This window comes from Sapajus apella, unplaced genomic scaffold (assembly GCF_009761245.1).
Source record: "Sapajus apella isolate SASKATOON/1434 unplaced genomic scaffold, GSC_monkey_1.0 scaffold1, whole genome shotgun sequence".
Classification (NCBI taxonomy): domain Eukaryota; kingdom Metazoa; phylum Chordata; class Mammalia; order Primates; family Cebidae; genus Sapajus; species Sapajus apella.
The window spans coordinates 15588637-15610045 of NW_022436941.1; the positions used below are offsets into that span (position 1 = coordinate 15588637).

The following is a 21409-nucleotide window of genomic DNA, read 5'->3' on the forward strand; positions in this document are numbered from 1 at the left end:
TAAGTAGACAGATAGATAGGTGTGTGTGTGTGTGTGTGTGTGTGTGTGTGTGTGTGTGAAGTAAGGGTATAAGCACGCCTCTGAAAATCCCTTAAGATGCGCACAGAGGGCATTCAAATGCCCTCTTTTTAAAATGTCTACACTTGAAGTATATCTTCAAATTAAATAAAGAAATGTGATGTTGAGAATAAGAAAAAACAATCTGCCGATTCGGGGCCTCATGGCACAGAGGAGCTGGGAGAGCTGCCCCATGAAGTGTGCAGAGAGAAACAGAACTCCCACCTGGGCAGAAGACATAGCTCCTATATCTTGCCCCTTAGGCCAAGCTCCTGGAATCAGGGCTATAACTAGTTGACTGAAGAAAAGCCCTTTTTGTTGTTGTTGTTGAGAAAGAGTCTTGCTGTCACACAAGCTAGAGTACAGTGGCATTATCTCAGCTCTGCCTCCTGAGTTCAAGTGATTCTCCTGCCTCAACTTCCCAAGTAGCTGGGTTACAGGTGCCCATCAGCACATGCCTGGCTAATTTTTGTATTTTTTTAGTAGAGACAGGGTTTCACCATGTCTGGCCAGGCTGGTCTCGAACTGCTAACCTCGTGATTTGCCCTCCTTGGCCGCTCCACATGCTGGGATTACAGGCATGAGCCGCTGTGCCCAGCCTAAAGAAAAGCTTTGAGCAGACTAGTCTAGATGACAACTTGTATTAGTCCATTCTCATGCTGCTATAAAGAACAGCCTGAGACTGGGTAATTTATAAAAGAAAGAGGTTTAATTGACAGTTTAACATAACTGGGGAGGCCTTAGGAAACTGACAATCATAGTGGAAGAGGAAGTAGGCACATCCTTCTTCACACAGCAGCAGATGAAACAGAAGTGCCAAGCAAAGGAGAAAAAGCCCCTCATAAAACCATCAAATCTCGTGAGAACTCACTATCACGAGAACAGAATGGGGGTAAAACCACCCCCATGATCCAATCACCTCCTGCCAGTTTCCTCCCATGGCCACATAGGGATTATGTGAACTACAATTCAAGATGAGATTTGGGTGGGGACACAGCCAAACCATATCAAAACTGCTCCATGAATACTTCCATCTGAGAGTACTTTAGAGACTGTCCATACTAGCTTTGCCCAGGCCTGCCAATCATGTGAGTGGGATCTTTTCCCTCGCCAATGCCCAGTGAGACACCACCACAACTCTCGTAATTCCCCTGGAGACCCTCCATCACCATCACCATCCCTTCTCTATGTCTTTAAGAAAAACAAAGGAGATATAAGTAGTTTTGCCCCTCAAGGAATCACAAGCCTCTCTCTGTGTGTATCTCTTCTCTCTCTCTCATTTCATCTTCACCTGTCTTAGGGACTAAGACAACCTGCTATAGAGGCAAGCTAAAATCTTTTACTGTTGGACTGAAATCCTTCTCTACAGCAAACAGATATGCTACTTAGTAATTCAGAATTCAGTATGTTCTCCACAACACAGATATTTTAAAAGACAGTGAAGTCAACAGAACAAATGAAAAACAAGAAGACTTTTTTCAAGTGAATGTAGACCTACTCTCTCCAAAACTAAACCTGAAGCTTTGTGCTAAGAGTTATGGGGGAGGGAGTGGAGCAGGCTGAAGAGGGGAAGTAACTGTATTTATTGCCAAATGGCTACTATTTAAGCTCTCTGCCTTTGGGCTTTTTTTTTTTTTTTTTTTTTTTCTAATCTTAAACACATTCCTTTCAAAGAACTGTGAGTGATTAAACATTATTGCTTCAAAGATACCCTAACATTATTTATTAGTTGGTTTTAGAAAAAAGCAAGAGGAAACTGTTTCTGCTAGTACTGAGTGATAGCTCAACACTATTTAACTGGGCTTTAGGGAACAAAGCCTTCTAATTACCCAGGTGTCAATCTAGTCCTCTCACTTCTGGCTTCCTTCCCTAGCTATATAAGAAGCAGAAAAATATTCTGAGTATGAGTCCGGGGTACAAAATTTACATCCTACAGGATACAGTTTGGTCTATATTGGGCAACTGATCACAAATCTAGGATTTGGCAATGCTCCTCTTTGCAGACTAGTTGCACAGGTACATAGTGGTGGGAAGGGAACAGTAATTATCACTTTGCTGGGTTTGACTTACCTTTGCCCAGTAGTGGATATAAAGCTACATTTCTTGACAGAAAATGGTCACACAGAGGAAATCAACTTTAAGGGTTATGACTGAAAAGAAGACATGAAAGGTTTGAATAAGGAAAGTGTTTGTTTTATGGGAAAAATCATATGCTGCATTTGTGTTATCAAATCTTGAGATTCAAAAGAACTGAAAGCAAGAACCCAAACAGATGCTTATACACCCATGTTCATAGCAGCGCTATTATAATAGCCAAATGATGGCAGCAACCCAAATGTCCATCAACAGTGAATGGATAAACAAAATGCAGTATACACACATAATGGAATATTATTCAGCCTTAAAAGGAAATGAAGTTCTGATTACATGCTGCAAACATGGATGAACCTTGAAAACATTACGGTTATGCTAAGTAAGCAAGCCAGACACAAAAGAATCAACATTGTGTGATTCCACTTACATATCTAGAATAGTCAAGTTCACAGAGACAAAAAGTGGCATCATGATGACCAGTGGCAGGGAGGTAAGAATGGGGAGGTATTGTTTAATAGGTAGTGTTAATATTTGAGATTTTAAAAAAGCTCTGGAAATAAATAACCGTGGTTGTTGCACATGTAGGAGACAAAAAAATATCCTTTGTCTCTATCCCTTTGGGTTCTCTGCCTGGGACACTGTAAATTAGACTAACAAAAGACAGATTAACAAGGAAAAATACATAAAAATTTATTTAATGTAAGTTGTATGTGACCAAGGAGCCTTCATAAAGAAATGAAGGCAAAGCAACAATTAAGCTTGTGCATTTTTCTGCTAGATTTGAAGAAGAGTAAAATGTCATGGAAAAATGTCATAGGACAAAGGCTATTACTACCCTTATGAGCTAAGGGTAGTAAACTGGGGAAAACGGCAAGGCCTATTCATTCAGATTGCTCTTGACATCCCTCCATCTTCAGAGGTAGGGATGCTCTTTTCCTCTGAGTATAGCAAGGGCACCTCTCACACGAGGGTCTTGTGATCTGCTTCAAGGGAGAAGTGGGAGGTCCGAGAGTCCTTCCTGCACCTGCTATTTCTCAAATTCCTTCAGCTTAAAATACTCAATATGCCAGAGTGTCACATTTTGGGGCAGTGTGTTCTGAACCGTATCATACAACATTGTGAATGTTCTTAATGCCACTGAATTGTATACTTAAAAATGATTACGGCTGGCTGTGGGGGCTCTCAGTTATAATCTCAGCACTTTAGGAGGCCGAGGCGGGTAGATCACCTGAGGTCAGGAGTTTGAGACCAGCCTGGCCAACATGGTGAAACCCTGTCTCTACTAAAAATACCAAAAATTACCCAGGCGTAGTGGTGGGTGCATGTAATCTCAGCTACTCAGGAGACTGAGACAGGAGAATCACTTGAACCTGGGAGGCAGAGGTTGCAGTGAGCTGAGACTGCACCATCGCACTCCAGCCTGGCAACAGAGCAAGACTCTGTTTCAAAAAAAAAAGAGTGAGAGATTACAACGGTAAAGTTTATGTCATATGTGTTTTATCATGATTTTCAAAAATGAAAGACAAAAATTTGAGATTTATGAAGGCCCATAGAATGGGCACCCAGTGAATGTCAAAAGTCTATGACATTGTTTTTAAATGTAATAAAAAACAAAAATGAACAAACAGATATACACAAAATTCTTTATAGAATCTCATTGTTTAAAGAAATCTCACAATACAGCATGTTAAGTAAAAGTCTGAAATCTGAAAAAGCATTAATAAAGTATTGTAGGGGAGGAAAAAACACCTTTGTTTTTTACCCATCTTAGGTTCACCAGCTGGGGCTCCTGGAACAAAAGACAGAACCATTGAAATGTATGTTTTGTGTGACACTGGAGCCTTCAATAGGAAATGAAGACCTGAAGAAGGGGTTAAAACTGGGTGCTTTAATGTGAGGTTTGATGAAGAGTAGACAGTCATGGGGAAATGTGATAGCATAAAATGTGCAGGTGCTAATTACAATAAACTAGGGGAAACCACGAATCCATTCAGATTCCTCTCAGCATCCCTGTGTCTTTGGAGATATGGATGCTCCTTTCCTCCAGGTATAAGGAGGGCACCTTTTACATGACCTGCTTCAGGGAAAGTCAGAAAGTCCTTCCTGCATAGTACATTTCTCAAATTCCTTCAGTTTAAAATATTCAATATGCCAAGGTGTCATATTTTGGGCTGGTGTGCCCTGAACTTCATCAGTATTATAGAACAAAGCTATTCTAAACTCACAATAAGTGGACGCATTGTCACGATCAAATTATATATGAGTACTGCGATGGCTATCAAAGTTTAATAAACTAATTTTGCTGATGAATTTTAAAGATGACAATACAGAAAGCAAAAACGTAACAAAAAATCAGTGACAAAATAAAGCACAGAGTATGGCCAGCTCTGCAGAAGAAGTGAGAGCAGCAGTTGAGTGGTCTGGGATGACAACTGTTGGAAAAGCTAAAAATAGAGAATTTAATGTGGTATGAAAGTAACTGTGTGCAAAACTTGATGTCAATTCATGAAGTATCATGCTATGGCGTTCTTTGCTCTCATTAACACTGAGGAATATTGAGACAGGAGAGTTCCCTTGACCCTTGACCCCCTCACGGGACTTGAAACAGGGGTATCTCCTTTGATCAACCACTGTGCTCAAATCCCTTATAGGAGGGGGAGCATGCAGGTTAGCAGGTGTAGGAGTGAGGAATGAACCCCACTGGCCCACCACAATGCTGGCGACCTCTGGAACCCCAAAGGGCATGTGTTATAAACAATGATATTTTAGCATTTGCCATCTACAGATGGTTAAGTGTTAAACCAGGTCAGTGACAGCCTTTTACACCTTGCCCTCTTGGTAGCTGGGTTCTTGTCTAGCATACAGGAAGAATCAGGGCAGACAAACTAGAAGGATAATGAATGTGGAGATTTTACTGAGCAGTAGAAGTGGCTGTCAGCAGGATGGGGAGCTGGAAAGGGAATGGAATGGGAAGATAATCTTCCCCTAGAGTTCTGCTGGAGACTGCCAAACTCCTCTTCAACCGTCTCTGGTCGAATTCCTCTCTGACTGTAGTCTCCAATGTCCAGCTGCCTCTTCTCTTCTTGACATTCAGACACTTCTCTTTTTCTCTGCCACACCACCCTCTGCTCCTCTGTCAGTGGAGCTGGGGGATTTTATGGGCACAGGATGTAGGGGTGGCAGGCCAAAAGGCAATATTTGGGCAGAAAAACAGGGATGTGAAGTTCTCATTTAGGAAAGCAGATCCAGGTTGAGGGTGAAATCCTTGCTGGAAACCCCACCCTTTTCTACCTAGCATTTCCCTGACTTCTGTTCATATCAGTATTACTGATCATGATGGGGAGGAGTAATTGCGACTGAATGCCAAGGAAAATTGTTTGGGCCAAGAAGCTTTGATACGTTCAGTAGAGGATGTGGGACAGAAAGTTTTGATCCCTTCCCTCGTCCATCATAACGGTCATGGCCAACACTCCTATAACAAAAGACAGTACACATACACCATGGAATACTACACAGCCATAAAAAAGAAAAACCCTCATGTCATTTGCAACGTGGACACAGCTGAAGGCCATCATCCATGTGAATTAATGAATTAACACAGAACAGAAAACAAAATACCACATGTTCTCACAAGTGGGAGCTAAACATTAAGCACACATGGACATAAAGAAGGGAAAAATAGACACTGAGGACTACTAGAAAAAGGGAAAGTACCTTTTGGATACTATGCTCACTGCCTGGGTGACAGACCATCTCTACCCCAAATCTCAGCATCACGCAACATATTCATCTAACAAATATGCACACAGACCCTCTGAAACAACAACAAAAAATAAGCGGTGGGGGCGGGGGGGGCAGGTTAACAAGAAAAAGGTATAACAAAGTTATTTAATCAAGTTTTAGATGACAAAGATGGAGTCTTCATATATCAAACTTTGAGATTCAAGGACTCAAAGACCCAGGGGAAAGTCTCTGTTTTTATGTTTATGTTCAATGAAGAATAGACGGCCATGTAGAAATGAGACTGGACAAAGGGCATGATCTAGTGGTAATGACCGAAGGCGTGAAAACCCAGCAAGCCCGGTCTGTTCCAATTCACCTTGGCCTCTTCGTGTAGCATCCTTCCTGCTGGCTACAGGGAAGGGCTCCTTTGGAATGAGGGTCTTCTTTTTGGCTTGCTTTGGAAGAGAGGAGTTGTAGTTTCTATAACCTGCCTTGGGGAAGAGAAATCCTGGATTCTATAACTTGTTTTGGAAGAGAAGGAGAGACAGAGGACGAGAGATCAAGAGAAGGTCAGAGAGAGATTTTGCTTCTGAAGCAGCTTCTAAGGCCTTCTGATCTCTAGTTCAAAGTGCTCAGCCATGCCAAAGCTCCATGTTTTGGGGAGTCGCTTTCTGAGCCCCAACAAGGAGATATGAGAACAGGTACTGGCAAGAGATGCAGCAGGAAGCTGCCCACACAGGGGCAAAGGTTTGGACAAGTTTTAAAGAGGAGAAACAGACAATTTCTGGCAGCGATGCAGAGCAAAACGCAGCAGGATTTGGCAAGTGGAGCCAGGTAGGAAATGTAGAAAGAAAGATAATTGAAAGACAACAGTGAGTCAATGAGTCTTTAATCTGATAGCCAGAAGGAAAAGGTGAGGAAAATAGAAGATAGTTGCAATCAAAGCAAAAGTATTGTTACCATTTAATTATTTAGCAGTATGTTAAATGTAATGACCTAAATCTCTGCAAGGTTTTTTTTGTTTGTTTTTGAGACAGGATTCTATTGCCCAAGCTTGAGTGCAATGGTGTGATCCTAGTTCACTGCAACCTGAAACTGCTAAGCTCAAGCAATCCTCTGCCTCACCTCCTGAGTGGCTGGGACCACAAGCATGTGCCACCAAGCCTGACTAAGTTAAAATATATATTTTAAAAATGAGGATTTCTCTATGTTGCCCAGGCTGGTCTCAAACTCCTGGGCTCAAGCCATTCTCCTGCATCAGCCTCTCAAAGTGCTGTGATTACAGGTGTGAGCCACCACACCTGGCCATCTCTGTAAGTTCTAAAGGTGTAAACAGCAAAGGCAAGGAAATAAGCTGAAACACCCAAAATTCTCCTTTCAAAAGAAATGTCTTATCCAACCACACACAATACACGTTTATGCTATTCGTTGAGTGTTTTTTGTTTTCCTCAAAGCTCTGGAGGATTTTATTGAGATCTTCATTCATGACTTTGAGCCACATTTGAGGCCTCTTTGTTTGTGCCCTGGTGTGGAAAAGCCTCCTGTACTACACAGGGTTCCGAATAAATAATGAGACATATCCCAGGTCCATGCTTTTGTGTTACGCACCATAATAAAAATAGTGTGCTTGGTGCACCAAATAAATAATGTGTTGAGATGTTACATTACATCACATAAATCGATAAAAACAAATGTCTTTCAGCACAATAATTTTGCCTCAAACTCTAACCACGTAACAGAAAATAGATTTCCTGTGTTCTTGAGCCTGGATTGTAAACAGCACCACACCAGTAGACTCTGTTTACTGTTTTGTGTAAGTTCAGAGGGAGAGCGGATTGTTTACTAGAACAAAATCCTTTAAAAAGAAAAAAAAAACTGGGATTCTTATCTTTCATTTATTGTTAATAACATACTACAGATATTTGTCAATCAAATTAGAATCACTGTCAGCCCATAATGCATTTTAGTTTAGCCAATATCAGTCAGTCCTGATTTATTTGCTTAATACAAATCTAATTGAGTTTCAGGCTGCTCTTTTCCTTTCAGCTGTTAACCGACCAAGTACATCTTTAATTTCCAAGACCGATGGTGTGGTAGCAGTTGAGAGGAAGGGCGATTTGCATAAGGCCCCAGAAGGGTGCCAAAACTCTTCACGCTTTAAACAACAGCCTTTATTATTCTGTAAGTGGATGTGTTGAATTTTCATGCTTTTGTTTCCAGTTCAGTCCTGACAGAAAAGAATAAAGTAGATTTTGCCAGCACCCCTGCTGTGCCCTGGGGGAGAAATTCAATGTGCCTCATTTGTCTTAATTGGAGAACCGCCCTCAGCACCAGCTTTTTCTATGAATACATTAGCATAACAGACAGAAAATTCAAGCCCACTTTTGTAGAAATAGTCTCCCCCACACACCCACCTCCCATTTTTAAGACTAATAAAAACTGCAAGAGGGGAGAAGTGTGCGTTTCATCTCCTGAATTTCTTAGAGTTGCTGTTGTAAAATTCTCTGTACAGGAAAGATGCATCAAGCCTATTTTATCTCTGCACTGTTATTAGGGCCAGTCGTGGAAAATGTGATAAATATCATCCATGACAGAGAGCTGAAAGCTCCTCTTTATTCTTCATAATGTGCTAATCCTATATACTTGTTCGTTGACTGGTTATGCTGCTTTTTCAGAGGGGTGAGTAGGTTTTATACAGAGATGAATGTGTAGCAGCTATGAATGAATCTAGAAGAAAAAAAGAAAAAGACTCACCAAGGTGAATTTATTAAAACTAAAACAAACACAATTATCTCAGTCAAAGCAAGATTTTAAACCCTGTGCCAATTCATTGGAGAAATATTAAATTCATCTTCACGTTTTTCATATTACAAAAGGGTTCTAAGTCTGGACAAACAACCTGTGCTGTGTAAATCATTTCCCTAATCCAGGCTCTTTCAGTATCAGATTGAACTAATGGAATTTAAAGGTAGGTATTTCAAAAGAAATATTTCGTCTACGTCTTCCCAAGACTGGTATTAATTCTTTCATCACATCTGCTCAACCTGCTTGCCATTGCCAGCATGTGAAAGAGAAAAGGAAAATATGGGGAAAGATGTAATTTCTTAATAAAACGTGGTGTACACATTCTCTTGGAAAGATGGCTGCCTTTCAAAAAAACAATGAATCCATATTTTGTCTTGATTTTTTCTCCAGCAGGCCTAATTTACCACGTCAGTCACAGACTGCTCTCACTAGACGCCTTCCAGGGATTTTAAATAAGGTTTTGTTGCTGTTAAGAGCTTGCTTTGTTTTGAATTATTTGTATGCCCATTTAAAAACAAAATACCTTTTGGGTCAGGTCCTTGTGGGTAAATGGAAAGCAAAATCATTTTAGAATAATAATTTTGAGAAACAGAAGCTTCTGCGGCCTAGAGAAAAGCAAACAGTTCTTCCTTCTGTGTAAATCCTCATTGTGTCACCCATTTCAAACGCCTGGTAATACTAATGGGAAGCCTGAAGGCAAAGCTGACGGACTGTCAGGCTCCCATCCCCCTTCCTCCACCCACCCCTCAACTTTCCACTCACTCAGCCCCAATAAACATTCCAAGAGGCTATCAGTATTAGGGACTAGGAAGTAAATGCTTGCTGTCTAGCATAAGTGAATCTAAAATATAATTATTAGACTTGATTTGTCCTGCAAGTGGACGTCAGCTTTTCACCTTGCTATCGGTTTCATTTACATTGTAAAACTGACGAGCAGGTTAGCCAGTTTATCAGATAGTTTCTGCTCCTCTTTAAACAAGCATTCTAGCCACTGTGAGTTCTTCCTTGAATCCTCCTCCCCACACTCTCCCTGTAACTCAGTTTGATGTCTTGTCTGGGATCTGAACTCACATCTATTTCGCATGGCTAAGCCTGTTCTGCACATCAGTCAGAGAGCCAGCCCCCTGTGAATACTTGAGGCTTTATTCCATACTATTTTATTTCTTCTTTCTTTCTTTCTTTCTTTTTCTCGAGACAGGATCTCGCTCTGTCACCCAGGCTGGAATGCAGTGTGGCAAACACAGCTCACTGCAATCTTCACTACCCAGGCTCAAAGGATCCTCCCACCTCAGCCCCCCAAGTAGCTGGGACCACAAGCACATGCCGCCGCACCTGGCTAATTTTTCTATTTTTTCTGGAGAGAGGGGTTTTCTGACATATTGCCCAGGCTCTTCTCAAACTTGTGGGCTCAAGTGATGCTCCCACCTTCCCTCCCAAAGTGCTGAGATTACAGGCATGAGCCACAGTGCCCTAACTATATCCCATGCTATTTTATTGCTTTAAAAAGTAAATAAAATACTGAACTTCCAGAATTTTCATATTATTGCTTTCTCATCCTATCACCTTTCAAAAATTATTCCTATCGACATTCAAAAATTATGAGAGAAGGCCAGGCGTGATGGCTCATGCCTCTAATCCCAGCACTTTGGGAGGCTGAGGTGAGCAGATCACCAGAGTTCAGGAGTTCGAGACCAGCCCGGCCAACATGGAGAAACCCCATCTCTACTAAAAATACAAAATTAGCCGGGCATGGAGACGCATACCTGTAATCCCAGCTACTCAGGAGACTGACGCAGGAGAATCCCTTGAACCCGAGAGGTGGAGGTTGCAATGAGCCAAGGTCACACCATTGCACTCCAATATGGACAACAAGAGCGAAACTTTGTCTCAAAAAAAAAAATAATGATAATTACAAGAGAAATGGGATGAGGCACAGAATTGAAGACTGAATTAAAGCTTTCCTCGGGAAGTTGTTGCTATTATTCTTAAACATGTTTTGCTTTTAAAGATTGTTCTTTGACATAAACTTTCCATTCGTGAAGAAAAAAAAAAAGACTGTTCTTAACATTTGCTATTGTGAGAGTAATATGTGTTCATTGTATTAAAATGAGAAAATTCCAAAACTCATTTTTAAAAAGGGATAAAAGTCACTCATATTTCTTCGCTGTTTTTTGCTTTTGTTTTTATTTGTTTTTTGTAAAGGAAGATCTGGCTCTGTTGCCCAGGCTGAAGTGCAGTAGTGTGATAACAGCTCACTGCAGCCTCAAACTCCTGGGCTCAAGTCATCCTCCTGCGGCAGCTGGGGCTACCGATGGGCACCACCACACCTAGCTAATTTTTTATTTTGAAGAGACAAGGTCTCACTGTGTTGCCTTGGCTGCTCTCGAACTCCTGGGCTCAAGAAATCCGTTAGTGCTGTGGCTCATGCCTGTAATCCTAGCACTCAGCTTTCTAAAGTGCTAGGATTACAGGCATGAGCCACTGCACCAGGCCATGTTTCTTTATACTGCTCCAGTTTCTGAGAAAGACCCCACGTTTTTCATTGACATACTGGCAAATTGGTATTTCAAAATGTGCTAATGTCCAAGATTATCTCCTTGACCAAGTGTGGCTCCTTTGAGTTCTATTTTTCAATTAGGCCCTGTCCTTGGGCATGCCCTCTGGACCCCAGTCTTAACAAGAATTCTATCAAGTCAGTTCAGCTAGAATCTTTGACCCTTAGTATCTCAAAACCCTCTATACTCTGACCAAATCCTCATCCCCCATCTTCTTCCAGATGGTATCTGATCACCCTGGCCTGACTTTGGCAAGAATCCTGTTAGGGCAGTTTAGCAAAAATTACCCTACTCTCAGAATAATTTTCTACAAAGAACCCCTTCTTCCCCGACCTCTACTCCTCGGCCATAAATTCCCACTCTGCTTTGCTGCATTCACCGTTAAGGCCAATCTCACTTCCCCACTGCAAAAGAAATAAGTCCCATAGCAGTAAGTCCCTCCATCTATGGCAATAGTCCTGACTAAAGTCTATATTATCGTTTTAACAAGAGTTACAATACCTTTTTCTTTAGCAGTGTTAAAAGAAAAACTTTAGATAAAATAAAGTTAACATAGTTTATCTGAGCATTAAGGATTTATGAATCAGACACCACTTAAACCTGGAAGAGGTTCGGAGAGGTCTGCTTTAGTAACATGGATGGCAGCCTTTTATAGGCTGAACTCAGAGGCAGAGTAAAGAAATTACTTGATTGGCAACAGGTAGGCATTTGCCTTATTTGGAATCCTAGTTAGAGGTTAGTTGGCAAGTTTTTGATTGGTTAGGTTTAAGTTTCATTTACTGTTTACATTGAATTGGGTTTTGGTTTGCCTAACTAGGAACCCAAGGTACAGAAGCCATCTCAGCCTAATGGCCTTCCAATTAACAATGCGCCAGGTGCACTGGCTCACGCTTGTAGCCCCAGCACTTTGGGAGGCCAAGGCAGGAGAATCACTTGAGCCCAGGAGCTTGAGACCAGTCTGGGCAACATGATGAAACCCCATCTTTACAAAAAATACAGAAATTAGACAGATATTATGGTGCATGCCCAGCTACTGGGGTGACTGAGGTGGAAGGATCACTTGAGCCTGGGAAGTCGAGGCTGCAGTGAGCTATGAACATGCCACTGCACTCCAGCCTGGGTGACAGAGTGAGACCCTGCTTCAAAAACACCACCACCACCACCACGAATATGGTCCTTTTCTGCTTGTCCTCCCCCAGTGTCAAACACTCTTTCAAAGACAAATCTGATGTTAACTTGGACAAAGTTAAGGAGAACTACTTTGTAATGATTCATCCATTATTTTTTTGTGCCATCACTCTCTGAAAACCTATTTTCCCTACAAAAACTGAGCATTTGTAGTAAAGGCTCTTGAAAATCAGGCATAGGTATTTGGGAAGGAAGGGCAGGTTAGCCAGGAAGAACAGATGGATGGAACATTAACTTTCTTCATAGCCACAAAATATAAATTTGTCTTGAAGACCTAAAGTAAAAATAATCCTAACGGCTTCACGTGGCATGATTTTGTGGGCATTATATGGGGTAACTTGAGGAGACAGGTTTTGACGTGACATGTCTCCCAGAACAAACTCTGGGATTTTTTTCACAAAAATATACTTTTGAAGAGTAAAATTTCAAAAGTCATATAAATATTAGTAAGGAAAAATCTAGAGTAACTGACTTTGGAAAGCACTCTTTCAGCTATAAAACTTACTTAGTTTACACTAGTTTCTTACACGGTCAACTCACAAAAGCCAAATGATACTAAGAGTAGGCCCAATAGCAGGACCAGAGTTTAAGGTAAAATAGTCTTAAATTTAAACAAGTAGTTCAAATAACAGTGGCCTAAAATTCCACGTGATAATTACTTCTGTTAAAGCTATATCAGATATAGTGACTCCCAAGTTCCTCCTTAAAGAATCAGTATGTATGTTCAGCTCTCTTATTCAATTCTCCATTTTAAAGTTTAACTTCCTTGTAGTTTCAGTAAACGACCTTTTCCACCAGTTCTAATCAGTAGTTCACATCTGTTTTCCCAGTCCCCTGCTCCGTCCTGACTCATCCTGGTCACGTGCTCTGACCTGTCCCATAACCGTCCTTCCTGCCAAACTACCCACCCCACTACTCCAGCTCGTATCCCTGCTCCCTTTAAAATAGCCAATCGAGGCCGGGCGCGGTGGCTCAAGCCTGTAATCCCAGTACTTTGGGAGGCCGAGGCGGGTGGATCACAAGGTCAAGAGATAGAGACCATCCTGGTCAACATGGTGAAACCCCGTCTCTACTAAAAGTACAAAACTTAGCTGGGCATGGTGGCGCGTGCCTGTAATCCCAGCTACTCAGGAGGCTGAGGCAGGAGAATTGCCTAAACCCAGGAGGCGGAGGTTGCGGTGAGCCAAGATCGCGCCATTGCACTCCAGCCTGGGTAACATGAGTGAAACTCCGTCTCAAAAAAAATAAAATAAAAAATAAAATAAATAAATAAAATAGCCAATCGGAATTAGCTTAGGCTGTGCAGTCCAATCCTAGCCAATAGGTGAACGACACAGTAGTAGGAGCTACCTGCGTCAGGAATAAGAACCCCTTCCCCACCCTTGTCCAGGTGTGCGCTCACCATTGCTCCGTCTGTGAGACACACCCTTCTATAGAAGTAAATTGCCTTGCTGAGGAAATTTATATTTGAGTGCTACTTAACTGACACATAACAGTCACAAAGAAAGAGATATGTAAATGCTAATTTAACATCAACAAATTAACAGTAAGATGTAGCACTTCCTGTAGTAATTGGCTTAATGAAGTAGTGAGGGGTAAACACTTATATTCTCACCTTAGAGAATTTGAAACGAATCAAGCAAATGGGAAACTCCTGTTTATTTAGAGACCACCCTCACCATTATTTTTTTCTTGCTTACACTTCTTTGAAACTTACTGATTAAATATTCACTTTCTCAGCTGATGATGTCTTTGTACCTGATTCTGAAGACAAAGCTAAAGTAAAGTAAACTGGGAGAGTCACTTTAAGTAACCTCTGCTTTAACTGTTGATGAGGTTAAGAACACGATGCCCCCATATTTGGGAACTCGACATACTGCATATTCTAAACAGAATTTGAGAAACGGCAGGTGTTGAAAGGACTGACCTCCCTCTTCTCCCTGAAGCAGATCACAAAACCGTCCTGTGGGCAGAGCCTTCCCTGTACTCACAGAAAAGGAGCACCCTCTCTCTGAGATGGATGGATGGCACGAGAAAAGTGAACGAACAGGCCTTGCTCAGTTTCTGCAGGTTACTACCCTTAGCCCAAAAGCTTTTGTCCTGTCATGTTTTTCCATGACTTTCTGCTCTTCATCAAATCTACTATAAAAATGAAAAGGCTTACCTGTTTCTTCAAGTCTTCATTTCCACATAAAGACCCCTGTGTCACATAAAACTTAAATAAACTTGTATGTTTTTCTCATGTTACTCTGTCTTTTGTTAGTCAAATTTATAGGACGCTACCCAGAGAACTTAGGAGGTAGGGGGAAAGGCTTTTTTTTCCTTCCCGGTACTGTCAACATTCTTCAGTGATGTATCTGTTCTCTAAAATAAGGTGGCCAGGTGCAGTGGCTCACACCTGTAATCCCAGCACTTTGGGAGGCTGAGGCAGGCAGCTCACCGGAGGTCAGGAGTTCCAGACCAGCCTGGCCAACATGGTGAAACTCAATCTCTACCAAAAAAAATACAAAAATTAGTTGGGCCTGGTGGGTGTAGTCCCAGCTACTTGGGAGGCTGAGGCAAGAGAATCTCTTGAACCTGGGAGGCAGAAGTTGCAGTGAACCGAGATCGAGCCACTGCACTCCAGACAGGGTGACAGAGCAAGAATCCATCTCAATCAATCAATCAATCAATAATAAAAATAAAATGAGAAGGAACATCAGGAATAAATGATGGGTTTTAAGTAATTATCTCCTTTAGGTGTTAACCTGTAAAAGGAAGACAAGATACCTGTGTGAGGCATGCAATTGCGCAGTGTCTTCCATCTGGAAAACAAACTTGTTCCCTGTAAGAAGGTGTTACAGGTCTTTTCCTTAGTTTAGCTAAAGGCGGGATTCTTTTCCATCCCACGGTCATGAAAATTTAGGCTCATAGATGATGTAAAGGGTGAGTAAAGCAGGGTTTTATTGGATGAAACGGGGGAAAAAAGTGGGAAACAGGGATCCTCTGCAAGTCTGGGGTTCCCTGCTAGAGCACCTCCCGCCTGACAGTCGAAACCCAGGTTCCACACAGGAAAAGGCAGGGCTGAGCTCCTCCCCACCGCAAAGGGCACCAACTTCCAAGGCTCCACCTCAATGGGCAGGCTTGTTGGAGTTTCTCCAGGGACCCCCCTCCCAACTGGCTGTCTCATTCCCCACTCTGAAGAAGTACATCTAACTCCCATTAGATTACGGATAAGGACGGAGACAGATCTTAACTGATTCCTGCTAACGGGGGCACTGTTTTGGGGAAACAGCAGTCAGAGCTCCCTCCAAGGCCTATCTAAGGGTCCCCAGCAGAAGGGGCCATCGTCAGAGGCTCTGGTTGCATGACTGCTTGGAGTTTGATGGCCTGAAGGCAAGAACAGACAAACTGGGTTATCAGAAAACATGCAGCAAAATGAAACAAGGGGAGGGGTAAGGGCAGCTCAAAAAATCTGAGGCCTTTTACCAGTTTGCTCAGGGAGAGGGAGGTCAAAAGCCCGACTGGCAAAAAAACTTTACCTATTTGCCCCATGTTGAGCTTCTGGGTTCCCTTCCCTTGAGCCCAATCCTAAGCCAACCAGTTGAAGGTTTGGGAAATTAACTCTTTCCAGTTTGGAGGATGCACCTCAGGGGAGCGTCCTGTAGTATGGAAAGAAACTTACCTAACTGCAGAAAGGACTGAGGAGAAGAAAGGGAAAAGAAAGCCCTTTTCAAAAGAGTCCCAATGGTTGAGGATGAATTCGAAAGGGGTAGACTGAAGATGAATGGCCACCCCTCTAGAAAGAGCGGAGCAGGCATCCACGGTTCCCTTCTCTTCCTAGCACATACCGAAGGTACATGAGGGAGAGAGGGAAGAGCATCCTCTTTCCCTCTTCGTCCTTGCATCCTCGAGTCCCAGCAACCTTGGCAGGCACCGCCATGAGTACCAAAGTGGCTTGCACCCATGAAGCAGGGAGGGCCCAGAGAACAGGAATTATCTGCTTTCACCTATGCTTCTATCCCTCCTACGATCAGTGGCCTTAGAGTTCTCTAGACCTCAATTATGCCACGGATACTAATGTGGCCTTTATCCATGAAACAGAAAGCTTGTGGTTGACTTAATCGGCGGGAATCAACCATACTCACCTGCACTGTGCCTTTTAACCTCTGTCGCCATCTACCTCAGGATCCCTTAAATTGTTTTCTTTCTAGGGCTTTGACCCGAAGCTTGGAATTGGATCTGGGACAAAACTGTGTCTCTGGGGATGTTGCATGGACTCCCTATCATAAGTCAAATGCTAAGGTGAAACTGTGGAACTGATTCCTCCTTCAACAAGGGAGAGGAAAGGACGTCTTATGCCACGCCCAGCTAAGTTGCAGCTATCGTTATGCTTGCTGGGATTCGGGCGCATTGTGCTTGACACTGGTTAGTTCCCCTGGTCTTTCCCAAAAAGGAACCCTTCATATCATGGGCACCCTATTTATTCCAACACCTGGCAGAATTTGGAGGATAATTGCTCAGAACTAAAATATGGATCCAGATTTCTACATTACCCACCCTTTCATTCTTTCTGAGCTACAGGCAGAGATTACTGGTAAGTTCACAGGAACAAGCAGGGTTAGTCTAAAATGTAGGCAAAAGCTTAAAAACAACTAGTGAGTTTAGAATTTAATGACAAATATAAGCTTTGAAACATAATTTCTCTCTCCCCAGTCCTCAATTTTGTTAACAAACAGATGATCCTAGAACTGAGTTGTTTAAATAGACTTTAATCTTATACTTGGCCTGATTATTTGCATAAAGTATAGCAAGAACAATTATTTCTACGTAAGCCTTTTGGATTGGTTTTGATGGAAGTGTGTTCCACAAGGAATCACAGATAAGAACTTTTAGGCCAGGCGCGGTGGCTCAAGCCTGTAATCCCAGCACTTTGGGAGGCTGAGGCGGGTAGATCACGAGGTCAAGAGATCGAGACCATCCTGGTCAACATGGTGAAACCCCGTCTCTACTAAAAATACAAAAAATTAGCTGGGCATGGTGGCGCGTGCCTGTAATCCCAGCTACTCAGGAAGCTGAGGCAGGAGAATTGCCTGAACCCAGGAGGCGGAGGTTGCTGTGAGCCAAGATCGCGCCATTGCACTCCAGCCTGGGTAACAAGAGCGAAACTCCGTCTCAAAAAAAAAAAAAAAAAAAGAACTTTTAAAGCCCAGCCCAGCAAGTGACAGTCTTTACTGACCACAGGTAAGGAACCCTGTACAGGGACTGCATGGACAAGGGTATGAGGCCAGTTTCCCCATGGGGCTTTTTACTGGCTCTGCAAGTCGAGCTTGACTTCTTAAAGGGAAGCATACCCTTCCAGTCAAAGCCGTAGTAAAATAACTACTTTCTCCAATTGTGTCCTGTTGCAAAGGAAAAATGAATTCTTACTGCACTGACACAAACAACTAATTGCCATAAGAATACTCACAGTTTGCAAATTCTAGAGGAACCAGGCAGAGAGAAACAAACATGCTCCAAATTTTGATCACAGCTGTATATACCTTACTTAATTATTACAGGCTGCAAATACTTCAAAATAAATTTCTTTGACTCTGAAACACAAGGATCAGCAATATTCCAACCAAAAGTCAAAAAGGTTGCTTCAGCTTTCTAAGTTCAGTCTATATTTAGTTAACTCTTGTTTTGCTTGATATTCATGAACATTGCAACTCTTTATGAGTCCTGCACATTTTCCTTTATTCTAGTGTTACAATCCTTAAAGTTGAAGCCCACATTTGAGAGCACCTATTAAAATTCTGCAGCTCATTATAAACCATCTTCTGAAAAGGATTAAAATAAGGCAATTGTCTGTGAATAGCGAAACGTCCAGGGTAGTCGAGTTAAAAACACAATTGACAAAGAAGTTTGGTTATCTCTGTGGTTTACAATACCTTAACAAAATAACCTTAATTATGATAGCATATACTCAGACATTAGAATTCTAGAAATCCCATACAATTTTGGAATATGTATTAGCATTATTTACCAAAAATATAACCTAAAGATTGAAGATCATTTTGGCAATCCCATGTACCTGTCAAAATAATCCCATTTATCTCTCTTTTCTGGGCACTTCAGGGGCCCTCTGAAGTATTCAAAAGACAATTTTGAAATTGAAGTTTGATTTTGGGAAGGCTGTTAAATGTTCAAGGTTTAAAACACTTGATATTATGAACTAGGGTTCCAGATTATCATAAGTTATTTATTTTGCCACAATGATTTAGAAATATAAAGAAGGAAAAACCTTTTGCAACCCCTTTGAATTTAGCTAATATGTTCACACAGAACCGCTTCTGCAAGATGAATTTCCACAATTCTTCCACCACTTCATTGGACTTTCAGCTTTTTCCTAATTTAACTCAAAACAATCCTTTAACCTTAGGCAAAAATTTGCATTTCCATGCCTTCTTATAACCTTTTACTAAAAAACACACTTTTCTTACACACCTTGCATGTAAATCTACTATCAGTAGTCTCAATTATATGTTATAATGGTAAATCCTAGCAATTTTTAACTTTAAGGTAAAACTTTGTAAGTCGCTTCAATTGTGTGTTAACTGCAACCAAGGTTTTTCTTCTCAATTAAGGGTGGGGTTAGTTCCATTGTTCCCAGGCCCTACCAATTATCAAATAGTTCTCAAAACCCAAACAGCAATTTGCAACCTCAAAACACTTCGCAAACCTTGCATGTGATCTGCATTTTAGCAATAGTCTTTAGGGCTATTTTTACTTCTCAAAGATTAAAGTCACATAACTGAAGAGGACCACAGCTTTTCACTTTCCATTAAAAACTATTAGATCCAAGCACTTGTCCTTCTGTAGACCAAAGTAATTGAGTGTTTTTTAACAGACATCATATACACACACACATACAAAACTACATGAACAGGCAGGAGAAAACCCAGTCTCTGGATAGGGTTCTTCCTGAGACACGACTAGGAGAACACGCAGTTATCAAACCAGAAAGAAATTTACTCCCTAAGGCAGGATCACTATCCATAGCCTTGCCAAGCAGTTTTGTCCATGACCCCGGGATGTAACACAAGATGCAGGCTTGATTTCACAACCAAACCTTTGCAGAAAATATAAACAGTGGTAGTTAAGGGGCCTGGCCTAGTAAAAAGGAAAAGAAAAATTAAAGGTTAACTGCTGTGGCGATGGAGAAGAGGAAAGAAAGAAAAAAACAGCTTAAAAATGCTGGGGGAAGAACCTCTTAGGCAAGTGGTTCATCCACCAGGGAGATTAGCTCAATTACTTTATCACAGAGTAAACCCCTTGACTGGGACAGGGGAAGGCTGCCACTGCCAGGAGTGCAGGGCCCTTGGGCCACGCGTCCTAGCCCCGGCAGGGACAGGACAGGGGAGCAAGAAGCCCCCAACGTCACCTGTCGGTCTCCAAAAAGGAAGGAAAGGGTCTTTCCCCTGACCCACAGGAGCAACGGTGTTTGGGGCATGTTTCTCCCACACGCAGAAGTCCGAGGATGAAAACGCTTAGGAGCAACAGTGAGAGGTTTTGAATCCCCATTTCACTCACCGCTTCTCCAGCCCCCACGCTGCATGCCAAAAATGTTGCAGGACTCCTCCTTGGTTTAGCTAAAGATGGGGTTCTTGTCTGTCCCACCGCCATGAAAATTTAGGCGCGCAGACGGTTTAAAGGGTGAGTAAAGCAGGGTATTACTGGGCAAAATGGGAAAAAAACGCGGAGAGGGAGAAACAGGGATCTTAGGCCAGGCCAGGGTCCCCTGCCAGAGTGCTTCCAGCTGACCCTTTGAATCCCAGCTTTCTAACAGGAGGAGGTGGGGCCAAACTCCTCCTGGCTGCAAAAGGTGTGACTTCTGGAGGCTCCACCTCAGGCGGAAGGCTGGTTGGAGTTTCTCCAGGGACCCTCGTCCCACCTGACTGCCTCAAAGGCAGGGTGGAAGCTGCCATGCTGGCCTGGACATGGTATTTGGACAAACTGAAGAGGGACCAAGATGCGGTTCCTCAGTATTATTTGATCAGATGAAGAAAAGCAAGGAACACAGAGACACAGGCTGTCACTATGACTAGACACTCTCTAGAATGTTCTAAGAAACCAAGAGAACAGGGGAAGAGAGTAAGAGCTCATATTAACATTTCTGCCTGATACTGGAGACAATTAGAGGGAAAGCGATTGCCAAAGGCACAGAAATGAAAAGCAGTTTGGGTGGGAGTGCTGAAGAAGGGCAGGCTGTGTCTGGGGAAGGTGCTGTAGCATGGGTGGCAGGCATGAGAGGGCAGCAGGCCCTTTCTGGGACCCTGTGACTGTGACAGTGCTGTCTTCCTCGTTCATTTGAATATATTATTCACCTCTATATCACAGATTCTGTCCTAGAAGCTGAGCTAAAATGGAATGAAACATTAAAAATCCAATTGGTAAAACTGCCACAAGGGATTCCGCTAACCTTGGAGATGAGGCTTCGCTGTAATAGCTTCAAAACTTCGGCAATCCTTCAGCTGCTATCTACTATTTGAACTACCTTTCAAAACTCCCTTCTCCGCAGTTCTGTTTCCTGTGGTCTCATTTATCCAGTCAACCATAGTCCAAAAATAGGTGAATACAGTACAATAAGATACTTTATGTAAGATACATTTATATAACTTTTATTAAAATATATTGTTACAATTCTTCCTTCCATATTATAGTTAGGCATTGTTGTGAACCTCCTACAGTGCCTAATTTATAAATTAACCTTATGTATGTGTAGGAAAAAACAGAGTATATATGGGGTTAATATAGACTATCCACGGTTTCAGGCATCCCCTGGGGAGTCTGTGAACGTATCACCTATGGACGAAGGGACTAGTGTATTGCCTTGGTTTGGGCTGTTGTAACAGAATGCCACAGACTAGGTGGCTTATAAACAATAGGAATTCATTTCTCATACTTCTGGAGGCTAGTCCAAGACTAAGGTGCCAGCAGCTTCAGCATCTGGCGAGGGCTCACTT

At 42.2% G+C, this 21409-nt stretch overlaps 1 long non-coding RNA gene across 2 annotated transcripts; it reads right to left on the reverse strand.

Annotated features, from left to right (window-relative positions):
• Positions 1-1010: 1010 nt before the first annotated feature.
• Positions 1011-21059, reverse strand: LOC116541552. Of its 2 annotated transcripts, none has more exons than XR_004264866.1 (3): positions 19977-21059; positions 2128-2207; positions 1011-1248 (listed from the first exon to the last, which is right to left on the reverse strand). It is a non-coding gene; the product is annotated as an uncharacterized LOC116541552 (long non-coding RNA). The 2 variants fall into 2 exon arrangements; XR_004264869.1 differs by lacking the exon at positions 19977-21059 and adding an exon at positions 6251-6888.
• Between the last annotated feature and the right edge of the window lie 350 nt (positions 21060-21409).